At 42.8% G+C, this 12,653-nt stretch overlaps 1 protein-coding gene across 2 annotated transcripts in view; it reads right to left on the bottom strand.

The window, feature by feature from the left end:
• The window catches only part of LOC121862051 (gastrula zinc finger protein XlCGF8.2DB-like), a 29,027-nt gene extending 16,577 nt beyond the window's left edge, over positions 1-12,450 (bottom strand). Inside the window, exons 1-2 of one of the 2 annotated variants that reach the window (XM_042359984.1) lie at positions 12,335-12,439; positions 10,158-10,218 (exon numbers count right to left, since the gene is read on the bottom strand). The gene's annotated coding sequence lies outside the window, so the exon portion shown is untranslated. Of the gene's footprint in view, positions 1-10,157; positions 10,219-12,334 lie in introns of both variants that reach the window. The other variant, XM_042359983.1, reaches the window with a different exon arrangement.
• Between the last annotated feature and the right edge of the window lie 203 nt (positions 12,451-12,653).

Raw genomic sequence — 12,653 nt, 5'->3', positions numbered from 1 at the left:
CCGTTGTTTCATTCCTTCCCGTGATTATATATATATATATATATATATATATATATATATATATATATATATATATATATATATATATATATATATATATATATATAATATATAATATATAATATATAAAAAAAAAAAAAAAAAAAAATATTCGTTAACTAACTCAACTGCTCAGAAGGTCGCTAACCTAAACGTTTTATAACCTAAACCATTGTTTCAATGGGTTTTGGGTAATTGGTTCAGCTCAACGAAATTTCCTAAATTCAACAAAATGGTAAAAAGTTCACTTACTTGAGGTGTGTATGTAGAAGGCCCTGGATGATGATGGGATTTAGAATGGGGTGGAGGAGAAGGAAGAAGAGAACATTGGGTAAGAAGAAGTCACCCCATGGTGCCATTCACCCATAAAATTTTAGCTCTCTGGTTTTAATTCAAGATTATTTTCTTTAAATCAACGCTGCACTGCATTATATATTGTCAATATATAAAATATATTTCAAAATGACCAATAATTTGCTTGGAAACACAGAAAAAGTTCAGTTGAAGAGTCTCAAGAGATGTTAACCTCCAGTGAAAAAGAGAGACTGACGCTGTTTGCTGTGTTAAGAGGCTGGATGCCGCGCATTAAACTAGTCACTTTACCTTTCAATTTTGTTCAATAATTGTTAAAATGACTAAAAATTAAATATGAAACTTTTAAAATTATTGAATAGTATAAACTTCTTGATATTTACAAAATAGTAAGAGAATTTAAGCCCAGAACCGATTAATGGGCGGACTGATACCAAAGCTGGTTGCCCGGTCAAAAAGAAAACATGTTGAGGCCGGGTCGTATTAAGTTAGTTAAGCGAATTTTTTTCAAGAATCGAATTGAAGATCCATATGTAAAGGCAGTTCAAGTTAATCAAATTACGTAACCCGAGTGTTAGTTAAGCGAGGTCACTGTATATATATATATATATATATATATATATATATATATATATATATATATATATATATATATATATATATATATATATATATATATATATATATATATATATATATATATATATATATCCATATTATGGACCAGCTGGCTAAGCACTGCATATCGGTTCAATCAACGCCACAGCACGAGGTGGTGCGACGGAGGTGAGCTAGTAGCCATGAACCATCACCCCGACAGATGGAACTCCTGGCAGGCCCCGTTAACATTTACTGCCGTGGAGCTGTCGTAGTTGTGGGAGCCTCCTGCTGTGTGGTGGGGACCCTGCCGTGTGGGTGTGCTGTGGGAGTCCTGTTGTGCCAGGCTGGGAGTCCTGCTATGTGCCATGTGCTATGGGAGCCCACAGTGTGTGGGAACGGAGTCGGAAGTCCTGTCAGAGCGGGGAGTCGTGCCGTGTCAATGGGAGTCCTGGCCAGGAAGTGATCAGAGGAGTCCTGCTGTGGTGCTGTAGAACGTGAGCCAGGGAGTCCTGTTGTGTGCCATGTGCTGTGGGAGTCCTGCTGTGGCGTGCTATGGGGCCCTGCTGCAGCTATGCTGGGAGCCCTGCTGTGCAGAAAATGCCGTAGTGTGATGTGAGTCCTGTTGTGTGCCATGTGCTGTGGGAGCCTTGCTGTGTGCATTGGTGCTGTGGGCACTGCTGTGGTGTAGGAGTCCCGCCGCAGGCGTGTGCTGTGGGGATCCCTGCCGTGGCGTGTGCTGTGAGCCCTGCTGTGTGCCGCTGGGAGTCCTGCTGTGTGCTGCTGGCAGAGCCTCACTGTGGTGCAGTAGGTGTACTGCCGGTGCATGTGCTGTGGGAGCCCAGCTGTGTGCTGGAGTCCTGCTGTGTGCGCAGGTTGTGGGAGCCCTGCTGTGGTGCAGTAAGAGTACTGCCGAGCCGTGGTGCTGTGGGAGTCCTGCTGTGGTGCAGCAGGAGGCACTGCCATGTGCGCGTAGCTGGGGAGTCCTGCTGTGGTGCAGAGTACTGCCGTGTAAGCTGTGAGAGCCCTACTGTGGTGTAGGCAATACCGTGGCATGTGCTGGGAGTCCAGCTGTGCACCAGTGCAGTGGGAGTCCTGCTGTGGTGCAGTAGGAGTACTGCGCGTGAGTCAGCGCGTGAGTCCGCCTGTGCTGGCCATGGAGCCCTGCCGTGTGCAGTGGTAGTCCTGCCGTAGCCGTGTGAGTCCTGCTGTGCAGTAGGAGGACTGCCTGAGAGACCCGTGCTGCAGGAGTCCTGCTGTGGCAGAGTACTGCCGTGAGCCGCAGTGTTGTAGGAGTCCTGCTGTGGCAGTAGGAGAGAGCCGTGAGCATGCAGAGTCCGGCTGTGTGCCTGTGCTGTAGGAGCCCTGCCGTGGTGTGTAGTCCTGCTGCCGGGTGCTGAAGGGGAGTCCTGCTGTGGTGCAGTAGGAGCACTGCCAATGGCAGCGTTGTGGGAGTCCTGCTGTGGTGCAGTAGAGTACTGCCGTGAGCCGTGGTGAGTCCTGCTGGAAGGGGAGCCCTGCTGTGGTGCAGTAGGAGTCCTGCTGCGTGTGGGGAGCCCTGCTGTGATGCAGTAGGAGTCCTGCCGTGGTGGTGCTGTGGAAGTCCTGCCATGTGCGTGTGGTGTGTGGGAGTCCCTGCTGTGTGCCATGTGCTGTGGGAGCCTGCTGTGGTGCAGCAGGGAATACCTGCCGAGCCATGGAGTCCTGCCGCCTATGGGAGCCCTGCTGTGGTGCAGTAGGAGTCCTGCCTGAGCCGTAGAGTCTGCCTGCAGGCTGGGGACGCTGCAGTAGAGTCCGCAGGCTGTGGGAGTCCTGCCAGATGTGCAGGAGTCCTGCTGCAAGTGCTGGGGAGTCCCACATGCGTGGTGGGGAGTCCTGCTGTGCCATGTGCTGTGGGAGCCCCTGCTGTGGTGCAGCAGAGTCCTGCCGTGAGCCAGGTGAGTCCCTGCAGTGCTGGGGCCCTGTTGTGGTGCAGTAGGAGTCCTGCCGTGTGCGTGCTGTGGAGTCCTGCCATGTGCGTGTGGTGTGGGAGTCCTGCTGTGTGCCATGTGCTGTGGGAGTCCTGCTGTGGTGCAGTAGGAGTACTGGACGCAGCGGTGCTGTGGGGAGTCCTGCTGTGGTGCAGTAGAAGTACTGCCGCAGTGCTGTGGGGAGCCCTGATGTGGTGCAGTAGGGAGCACTGGTGTGTGTGTGTGTGCTGTGGAGTCCTGCTGTGGTGCAGCAGAGTACTGCCGCTGCATATGCTGTGGGAGTCCTGCTGTGGTGCATGTATGAGTACTGCCGTGAGCTGTGCTGTGGGCGCCTGCTGTGGTGCAGTAGGAGTACTGCCTGCATGTGCTGTGGGAGTCCTGCTGTGTGCTGTAGGAGCCCTGCTGTGGTGCAGACAGAGTACTGCTGTGTGCTGTGGGCTCCCTGCTGTGGTGCAGTATGAGTACTGCTGTGTGCTGTGGTCGCCCTGCAGGTGCCGTAGCTGGGGAGGACCCAGGTGCTGTGGTGCTGTGGGTGCCCTGCTGTATGCCATGTGCTGGGGAGCCCTGCTGTGTGTCATGTGCTGTGGTGCCCTGCTGGTGCTATGGGGAGTCCCAGTAGTAGAAGTACCACCGTGAGCTCGGTGCTGGGGATCCTGCTGTGTGCCGGTGCTGTGGGTGCCCTGCTGTGTGCCATGTGCTGTGGGAGTCCTGCTGTGCGCTGCTGCTGGGGAGCCCTGCTGTGTGTCGGTGTCGGGAGCCTTTTTTTTGTGCAGAGGAGTACTGTCAGCTGTGGGTGCCCTGCTGTGTGCTATGTGCTGTGGGAGTCCCACAAGTGGTGCTGGGGAGCCCTGCTGTGTGTCATGTGCTGGAGCCCTGCTGTGGTGCAGTAGAAGTACCGTGAGCCAGATGGGAAGTCCTGCTATGTGCCAGTGCTGTGGGAGCCCTGCTGTGTGCCATGTGCTGTGGAGTCCTGCTGTGGTGCAGTAGAAGTACACCGCTGAGCCTGGTGCTGTGGAAGTCCTGCTATGTGCCGTGTGCTGTGGGAGCCCTGCTGTGTGCCATGTGCTGTGGGAGTCCTGCTGTGTGCCGTAGTGCTGTGGGGAGCCCTGCTGTGTGTTGTGTGCTGTGGGAGCTCTGTTACAGTAGTAGGAGTACTGCCGTGAGCCGTGTGCTGGGAGCCTTGGCTGTTGTGCAGTAGGAGGCTGTCAGGTGCTGTGGGTGCCCTGCTGTGTGCCGTGGTGCTGGGGAGTCCTGTTGTGCCGGTGCTGGGGAGCCCTGCTGTGTGTTAAAGGGGAGTCCTGCTGTGGTGCAGTAGAAGTACTGCGAGCCGTGGTGCTGTGGGAGTCCTGCTATGTGCCATGTGCTATGGGAGCTGTGTGCCGTGTGCTGTGGGAGCTCTGCTGTGGTGCAGTAGGAGTACTGCCGTGAGCCGTGTGCTGTGGGAGTCCTGCTATGTGCCATGTGCTGTGGGAGTCCTGCTGTGTGCCGTGTGAGTCCTGCTGTGTGCCGTGTGCTGTGGGAGCCCTGCTGTGATGCAGTATGAGTACTGCCGTTGTTACGCCGTCTCTTAATTTACTTAAATATCCAGGTTCTAGGCATAACCAAAGAAAAAAAGTGAAGTAAATTAAAAGGGAATACAAATTAATAAAGTAAACCTTTAAGAATTTATAATTAATTAAATATTAACACAATAAAGAGCCTCGTAGGCTATCACAACAAATTGATTCACCATCGAAACTTTTAAGACACAAATGATACTAAACATCGAAACATCAAAAGAATAAAAATAAAGCATTGGATTATGTTAACACTGCATAAACATATAAAATAACTAACACTGAAATTAACTAACATGAAACAACACTGAATTACTTAAATGTAACTAAGCAAATACTGATGGACATAAATAGAGACATAAATAGGTACTCACATAGATATACCACATTGGTGGCAACAGGAACAACACAAATAAATTAAGTATAAGTAACAGGTGACGAGTGTCACAGAAAGGATGTGAACTGTATGACAAGAGGACTGAACTAACTCCGTCAGTTGGTGGGTCCTATATATAAGGTCGGTTCCCGCCACGCGACCCGCCGGTGGGTCGTTTAACGATGCAGATGGTCGTTAGAGAACAAAGAATGCTGGTTACAATACAAAATGGGTTTGAACAAATAATAACAGTTAAAACCTTAACAGCTCAGGTGACTAGATTATATAATAGTAAATACAACAGCACAGGTGACTAGATTATATAATAGTAAATACAACACATCATTACAGGCATAATATGGAACATGGAAGCATGTTATATAAAAAAAAAATAGAAAAATACGACACGGTCGTAACACCGTCAGCCGTGTGCAGTGGGAGTCCTGCTGTGTGCCGTGTGCTGTGGGAGCCCTGCCCTGGTGCAGTAGGAGTACTGCCGTGAGCCGTGTGCTGTAGGAGTCCTGCTGTGGTGCAGTAGGAGTACTGCCGTGAGCCGTGTGCTGTAGGAGTCCTGCTGTGGTGCAGTAGGAGTACTGCCGTGAGCCGTGTGCGGTGGGAGCCTGCTGTGGTGCAGTAGGAGTACTGTATATACAGTAATACCTCGGTTTACGTGGTTCTCGTTTACGGGCTTGATCATTTACGCGGTACCTTGCCAGAAACGGGATGCCTGATTTACACGGTGAATTTACTCATTTACGCGGGTGAAGTATAATTTGTTTCTTTACTGACAATATTTGTTTTAGCTCATAAAATTCATACAAATTACCCGGCCAGAATATAATTTACACTGCTGGAATTCTTGTAAGATTGTGATTATTTTGGATATAAACATCATGGAATTTGCATTAGACATACAAATTTTAGATCTAATGTAAGAATTTTGATTACAAAGAGCCAACATTTTATTTTTTGTGCAAAATATATAACGCTTATATTCAAAATATTCCCTGTCCCGCAAGGAATCCAGCAATGTCAATTATATTATCCTAACTTTAGTCTGAGGTATTATTTATTACTAAAAATGTAAGCCTAAATTTTCACCCAAACATTTCTCTGGTAGGAAGGGAAGATGGGGGGTAGGGAGGGAGGGAGGGAGGGAGGGACCCAGCGAGGGTGGGAAGAGGGGGGGGGGCGGAGGTGGGGTATTTTTTTTTGACAGATAGTGTCTGGGTGAAGTATAATTTGTTTATTTACTGAAGATATTTGTTTTAGCTCATAAAAGTCATACAAATTACCTGGCCAGAATATAATTTACATTGCTGGAATTCTTGTAAGATTGTGATTATTTTTAATAAAAACATCATGAAATTTGCATTAGACATGCAAATTTTAGATCTAATGTAAGAATTTTGATTACAAAGAGCCAACATTTTATCTTTTGTGCAAAATATATGACATTTATATTAAAAATATTCCTGGTCTTGCAAGGAGTCCAGCAATGTCAATTATATTATCCTAACTTTAGTCTGAGGTATTATTTATTACTATATACCTTAAAATCTAGTGGTTTACCCAAACATTTCTCAGAGAGGGAGGAGCCAGCGAGCATGGGAAGAGGGGGGGACGGGAGTTGAGTCTATTATTTGAATGGACATTAACCTGGTGACTGTATTTCTCTTAAATATTAATTGTGTGTGCATACTATCATAAAATTAACATGTTATTTTTACTACACGTAGGTATTGTGTTGGTATTGTGTCGGAAAAAGTGGAGTTTGGGAGTTTGAGTTTGCCCAGTCTCTATTTCAATTAATCCCATATGTTCTGTTATTCCATTTACGCGTTTCTCGTTTTACGCGCTACTCCGCGGGTTCAATTGACCACGTAAATCGGGGTATTACTGTATATACAGGTAGTCTTCGACTTACAACCCACTCGTCATACGACCATCCGGACATACGACCATCTGGACATACGACTGCCTCAGTCGTACCAAATTTTTTTCAAACTCTGTGCGTATTTTCTAGGACCAAAACGTTTCCGTCCCATACAAGAGCGTCGCGTGGGCTGGGTCGCCACATGGTGTACAGAGTCAATGTTGTAGCGCGCTCAGTTAGTGTTTGGCTGTCGTTGTTGTTCGTAATGATCGCGCTGTGTACTGACAATATTTTCGTTTCTAATTCCCTTTAGAATGACTGGAAAGCATAAAAGTGAGAGTTCTGGTGGTGCTCAGAAGAAAAGGAGACAGTCAATTACTTTTGAGATGAAAATGAATATAATAATGATATATGAAAATGGAAAAACGGTAGCAACCATTTCACGCGACCAAAGCTTCTCTCACTCAATGATATCAACAATTTTGAAGAAGGAACGAATTTGTGAGGTAGTGAAAGGATCAGCACCTATGAAGGGAACAATAATAACGAAAAAAAGACAAGGTCCTATTCATGAGATGGAAAAATTACTTGTGGTGTGGATGGAAGACCAGATACAAAAGCGTGTACCCTTAAGCCTTCTAACAGTACAGGCTAGGGCAAGAAGCCTTTTTGAAAGCCTGAAAGAGCAGGCAGGTGATGAGTGCGACCAAAACTTCACAGCAAGTAATGGGTGGTTCCAAATGTTTAAGACACGTTACAGTTTGCACAGTGTAATGGTGAGTGGTGAGGCAGCAAGTGCTGATGTGGGTGCTGCTGAAGCTTTTAAGGAGCTAGATCATTCTCATTGTGGAGGGAAATTATTTGCCTGAGCAAATATTTAATGTGGATGAAACTGGCTTATTCTGGAAGCGCATGCCAGAACGGACATCCATCCACAAAGAGGAGAAAAGCATGCCAGGATTAAAGGCATTCAAGGACCGAATCACACTTCTGTTGGGGGGGGGGGGGATGTAGCTGGTTTCATGATATACCATTCAGAGAACCCAAGGGCTTTTAAACATGTCAGCAACCACACACTGCCAGTGTTTTAGCACAGTAATAAGAAAGTATGGATGACCCTAGCACTGTTTGAGGATTGCTTCCAGAGTTGTGTCATTCCACGAGCCAAGGAGATTGTTTGCAACAAGGGGTTGCGTTCAAGATTTTATTAATTTTAGATAATGCTCAGGGACACCCACCACACCTGGAAGACCTGCACCTTGATGTTAAGTTAGTATACCTTCCACCTAACACTACCTCTATCATCCAATCCAATTGCTGCTTTTAAAGCGTATTATTTACATACGACCTTCGCTCAGGCTGTTGCTAATACTGAGGGTGAGAAAACGCTCAGAGAGTTTTGGAAGGAATACAACATTTTGAAATGTACAAAGAACAGAGCTGCATAGTTACAGGTCAGTGCATGAATGGAATATGGAAGAAAGTCCTGAAAAGATATGTGAACAGTTTCAAAGGATTTAATGAAGATAAAGTAATTTCTGAGATGAGTAACAAGATAGTGGCATTGGGTAAACAGCTGGAGTTAGAAATTGATAATGAAGATGTTAAGCAGTTTGGTGAAAGCGTAGCAGAAGAGCTAAGTAACGAGGATCTTATCGAACTGGATGCTCAGAAGGAAGAAGAGTCAAAATGTAGAAGAAGAACCTGCACCTCCCAAAGAATTTTCAGTGAAACAAATGGCAGAGGCATTTGCTACTATTAATAAGGGGATGCACATGTTTGACAAAATGGATCAAAATGTTGAGCGTTTTACAAAAGTTGACAGACTGATCCAAGATGTACTTCCTTGCTACAGGGAGATTTACAATGAAAAGAAAAGGCAAACTGTAAATTCTAAATTGGACATATTTTCTAAGAATTCCCCCACTGCTGTCTCCTCATACCCCACCACTGCTGCCTTTTCCTCCTTAAAGATGATCCAATACCTTCAACAAGCAAGTATGTTTGCCTATCTGAAGAAAGTGAACTTGATGACCCACCCAGCCCTGTCTCCATGCTTAATGAAAAAATTATTGAGGCCCCGTGTGCATTCAGCTGACTACATTAAAGGCAAGTGCACAGTAACACTTTATTAATTTTTCACAACCGATAACTTTTACTGTACTGTATTTCATTTTAGAATTTCTATGTATTATTTTTGCCTTTTCGACTTTCGACCAAATTGACTTACAACTGGTCGTCGGGACGGAACCCCGTCGTAAGTCAAGGAGACACGGTATATGGGTACTAACTGTCTCATAAGTTGGGTACGAATTATCTCGTAGTCGGGTAAGAGTTGACATGTTCTGATGGGTACGATTTGCATGGGTATGAGTTCTCCAGCACCCCATGCTCATTAGACATAAAAAGTAATATACTACCCTGTATTAATAACTTTGGTACTACCATTTTATATAAAATTGTTAAATCAATTATCAAAACTTAATGGAAACCCATTTAAGGGTGATTATACTGCAGCAACTTATATTAAGTAGAATTTGTATTGACTTCGGTTCCAATGAGGAGCCATTAGAATTGACACACACTACTACAGGGTACTAAATTAAAATACTACTACTACATCTCTCAACACAACACAACATAATGATTTTCATCAATGAATGCAGTATATAAGTGGCAATTAGGATGCAGTAATCATATTTTAATCATGTTTTTTCACTAGTTTTATTCCTGTTTTCCATGATTTTGACATTTATCTTTGGGGCAAACCACTTTTTTGTTAGGTTAGGTTGGTTCCCTTTGTATGAGAATAGGATTACGTTAGGTTATGTTGGTTTGTTCCTCTGGTGTGAAATTAAGTTATTTTTGGTGTATTACTCAAATCTGACCTTCATTTTTTGTGCTAATTAAAATTTGTTGCAAAAAATGTACATTTACATTTTAACGAAAACCGCTATTTTGCACAAAAATGGGGGTCAGATCTGAGTAAAACAAACCAAAAATAACTTATTCTCATCCCATAGGAACCAACTAACCGAACCTATTCTCATACCAAAGGAACCAACCTAACTAAAAAAAAAAGTGATTTGCACCAAAGATTAATGTCAGAATCATCTAAAACAGCAAGAAAACTAGCGAAAAAATATATTCATGTGAAAAAAGGTGATGGGTGGATAACGAAAAATAACCACAAATATTATGACTTGCTTATGATTACATAATAATAGCCATCATTTGATTAATAATCAGGTAAAGGTGTAGAAGAGGGTGACCACCAGGAGGAATTGTCCAAACTGGATGAAATTTTTCAACACTAATAACATGATATTAAACACAAAATGGAAAGGACATGCATAGAACCTAATATTTACTGTATCCTGCTTCACAATTCTTCTCCCGGCACCATTTTTGTTGTTTACCTCTCTGAATACCTGTTCAAGAGACGTTTCCTAAATGATGGTGAACGCTTCCACGTATTCCTCCTCACCATTGCTGGTGTATAACAACCTCAATATTAGGGTAAGTTGTTTAACATATAAATTAACACGATAATGCATAGAACCAAATAGAACCTGACCTAACGTCACCGCGTTCATTCCCATCAATATATATAGTACGTACATGAAAATAACTTGCCTGGGATAGAACATAATAAAAAACACTATGACAATTTATTAAAGACGAAAATAAAAACTAAAAAGGTAATTATATAGGACTAACCCGCGAGCGATATTGATTGAGAACAACCATAAAAGCAACGGATTTTCAATGTTATATTATAGTGGACACTGTTGTAGTTTGTGGAATTATGTTAAAAATGGATATTTTTAAAATAACACATACTTAACATTTGTGGGCATGAAGAACAGACTTAACCAACAAACCAAACAAACCTACTTAACCTTACCTAACTTCCCCAGTATATTAAACAGAAAGAACTTACTATGATATGGTGAAATTTGAGGCATTTTCTGGACGTGAGATAATACGGCCACATCGATGCTATGCAGCCCTGGCGGGTTAGTTTCTTATATTAACCAATAAAAACATTGTTAATATGCCAGCAATGATCTCACCGCTCGGTGGTTTATGCGCTGGTGCCAAAATCACCTTCATTTGCTCTGTACAGTATTTTGTTTATTTACCAATGTTGCATCGTTTTCTTCACTATACAATTAATATTCATGCAGAGTATTAACAATAAATCTTCATTGTTCTGCATTTGGTTTATTTACCAATGTTTTAATAGTTTTCTTTATTAAATAATTAATATTCATGTATAATAACACAATACTTCTAGAGTCGTCTGTAGACATGTTTAATCTCTATTCTTGTAAAATAATAACTTACAATTTATCACTAATACCAGCAACTGTTAGTGGTGACAAAACGGATTTGTTATTGGTGACGAAATGGAGTGTATCCCTGGTGCATATATGGTATAAGCAAAACGTGTTCATACTCAATGAAAATAAATACTAGTATACTTACTTAAACCCCTGTAATCTCTTTGAAACCATTTAAATAATTTGGAATTTTATATATTATGCGGGGTATATAAATCTATCCAATTCATCAGTGGGTATTATTGCGTTTAAACATTCCCACTTACTACCGCTAATCTATAATCATATTCTAATAAGACGTCCAATTACAAGATCATTTTCATCTATTACATTACAGCCGGAAATGTATATTAACGGAGATAGGAAATCCAAAATTTTCTTGATTTTTTCTAAAATCTTCGGCCATTTAAGGCGTACTTCACCTTTCACACTGCGTGTCTCCTGCGCGTCTCCTTCATAAATCATCATGCGCATGCGTTCCCGTACACGTCACGCGACCAATCAAAAGCCTTTTTTTTTGCAACCAATTAAAATGATTTTGGGTTTAATTCGCGGTATTTTTGGACCAATCAAAATCGATTTTTATTTTGGGTCTCTCATATTTCGAAATTCAAGTTCAGGAAGCCTGTGATGTGTGTCACTTAAACTGTATGGAGCTGATTGCGAGTTTTTGGGAAGAAAACGAAGAAACTACAGTATAGCATTTTTTTGATCGCATGGTGTTCTCCCAACCTCAGTAAAGTGTACTAAGAGCAAGACTGAATGTAAATATCGCAAAGACCAACATATGTGGCGTTGTGTAAGAATCTCAGAATCCAACGACGAGCAAGAACCTGGTCTCCAGGCCAACTAAGGTAAGAAATAGGTGATTCCAAAATATGGTGAGAGTAAGTTAGGTCAGGTTAGGTTAGGTTTTTCTAGTGTTTTGGTGTATTTTTTATACGGTTAGCGGTTTTTTTTTGCGGTCTCGAAAAAAAAATCGATAAAAAAACAGGCGAATTTCCAAAGGAAATGAAGGTCATATTCGGTCGAAACACACATAAATACACTAGAAAAATATATTTTTAACTTTCTAACATCGGGAGGTGGAAGTGCAAATTTACCCATCAGTGTTTGTGAGCTACAGAAAGTTAACAATGGCAGAACAACGAAAAACATGCTCTGAATTATATTCATCATTTAACTACTCTAAATTCATGAATCCAGATATATGATTATTTTTACCCTTACTACACAAGAAGATTAACATGTCCAAGTACTACCTTTGATGAAATCCAGTCCAGAAAAAGAGAAGTGGCGAGAATAATAGCAGACCGATAAGTTCTTCCAATGTCTCACTACGTGTTTACTGTTTAGACGACTGGCACCAATGTTGCCAGGTTTACTCGGCCAAATTTCCCTAGGAGGGCCCTCAAAATTTCCCTTTTTAACATGAAATTTTCCTAGGTGTCTATACCATTGGCATTAAAATATTGTTAACACTTTTTTGTGAAGAATTATGGATACATCTAGTATATGAATGTCTAAACTATTAAAATTAGCGATAATTAAAGAGGAGATACATCTCGTACCTCACAAATG

The sequence above is a fragment of the Homarus americanus genome, unplaced genomic scaffold, assembly GCF_018991925.1.
Source record: "Homarus americanus isolate GMGI-L3 unplaced genomic scaffold, GMGI_Hamer_2.0 scaffold25013, whole genome shotgun sequence".
NCBI classification, from domain to species: domain Eukaryota; kingdom Metazoa; phylum Arthropoda; class Malacostraca; order Decapoda; family Nephropidae; genus Homarus; species Homarus americanus.
This window is presented reverse-complemented; position numbering and strand designations above follow the sequence as displayed.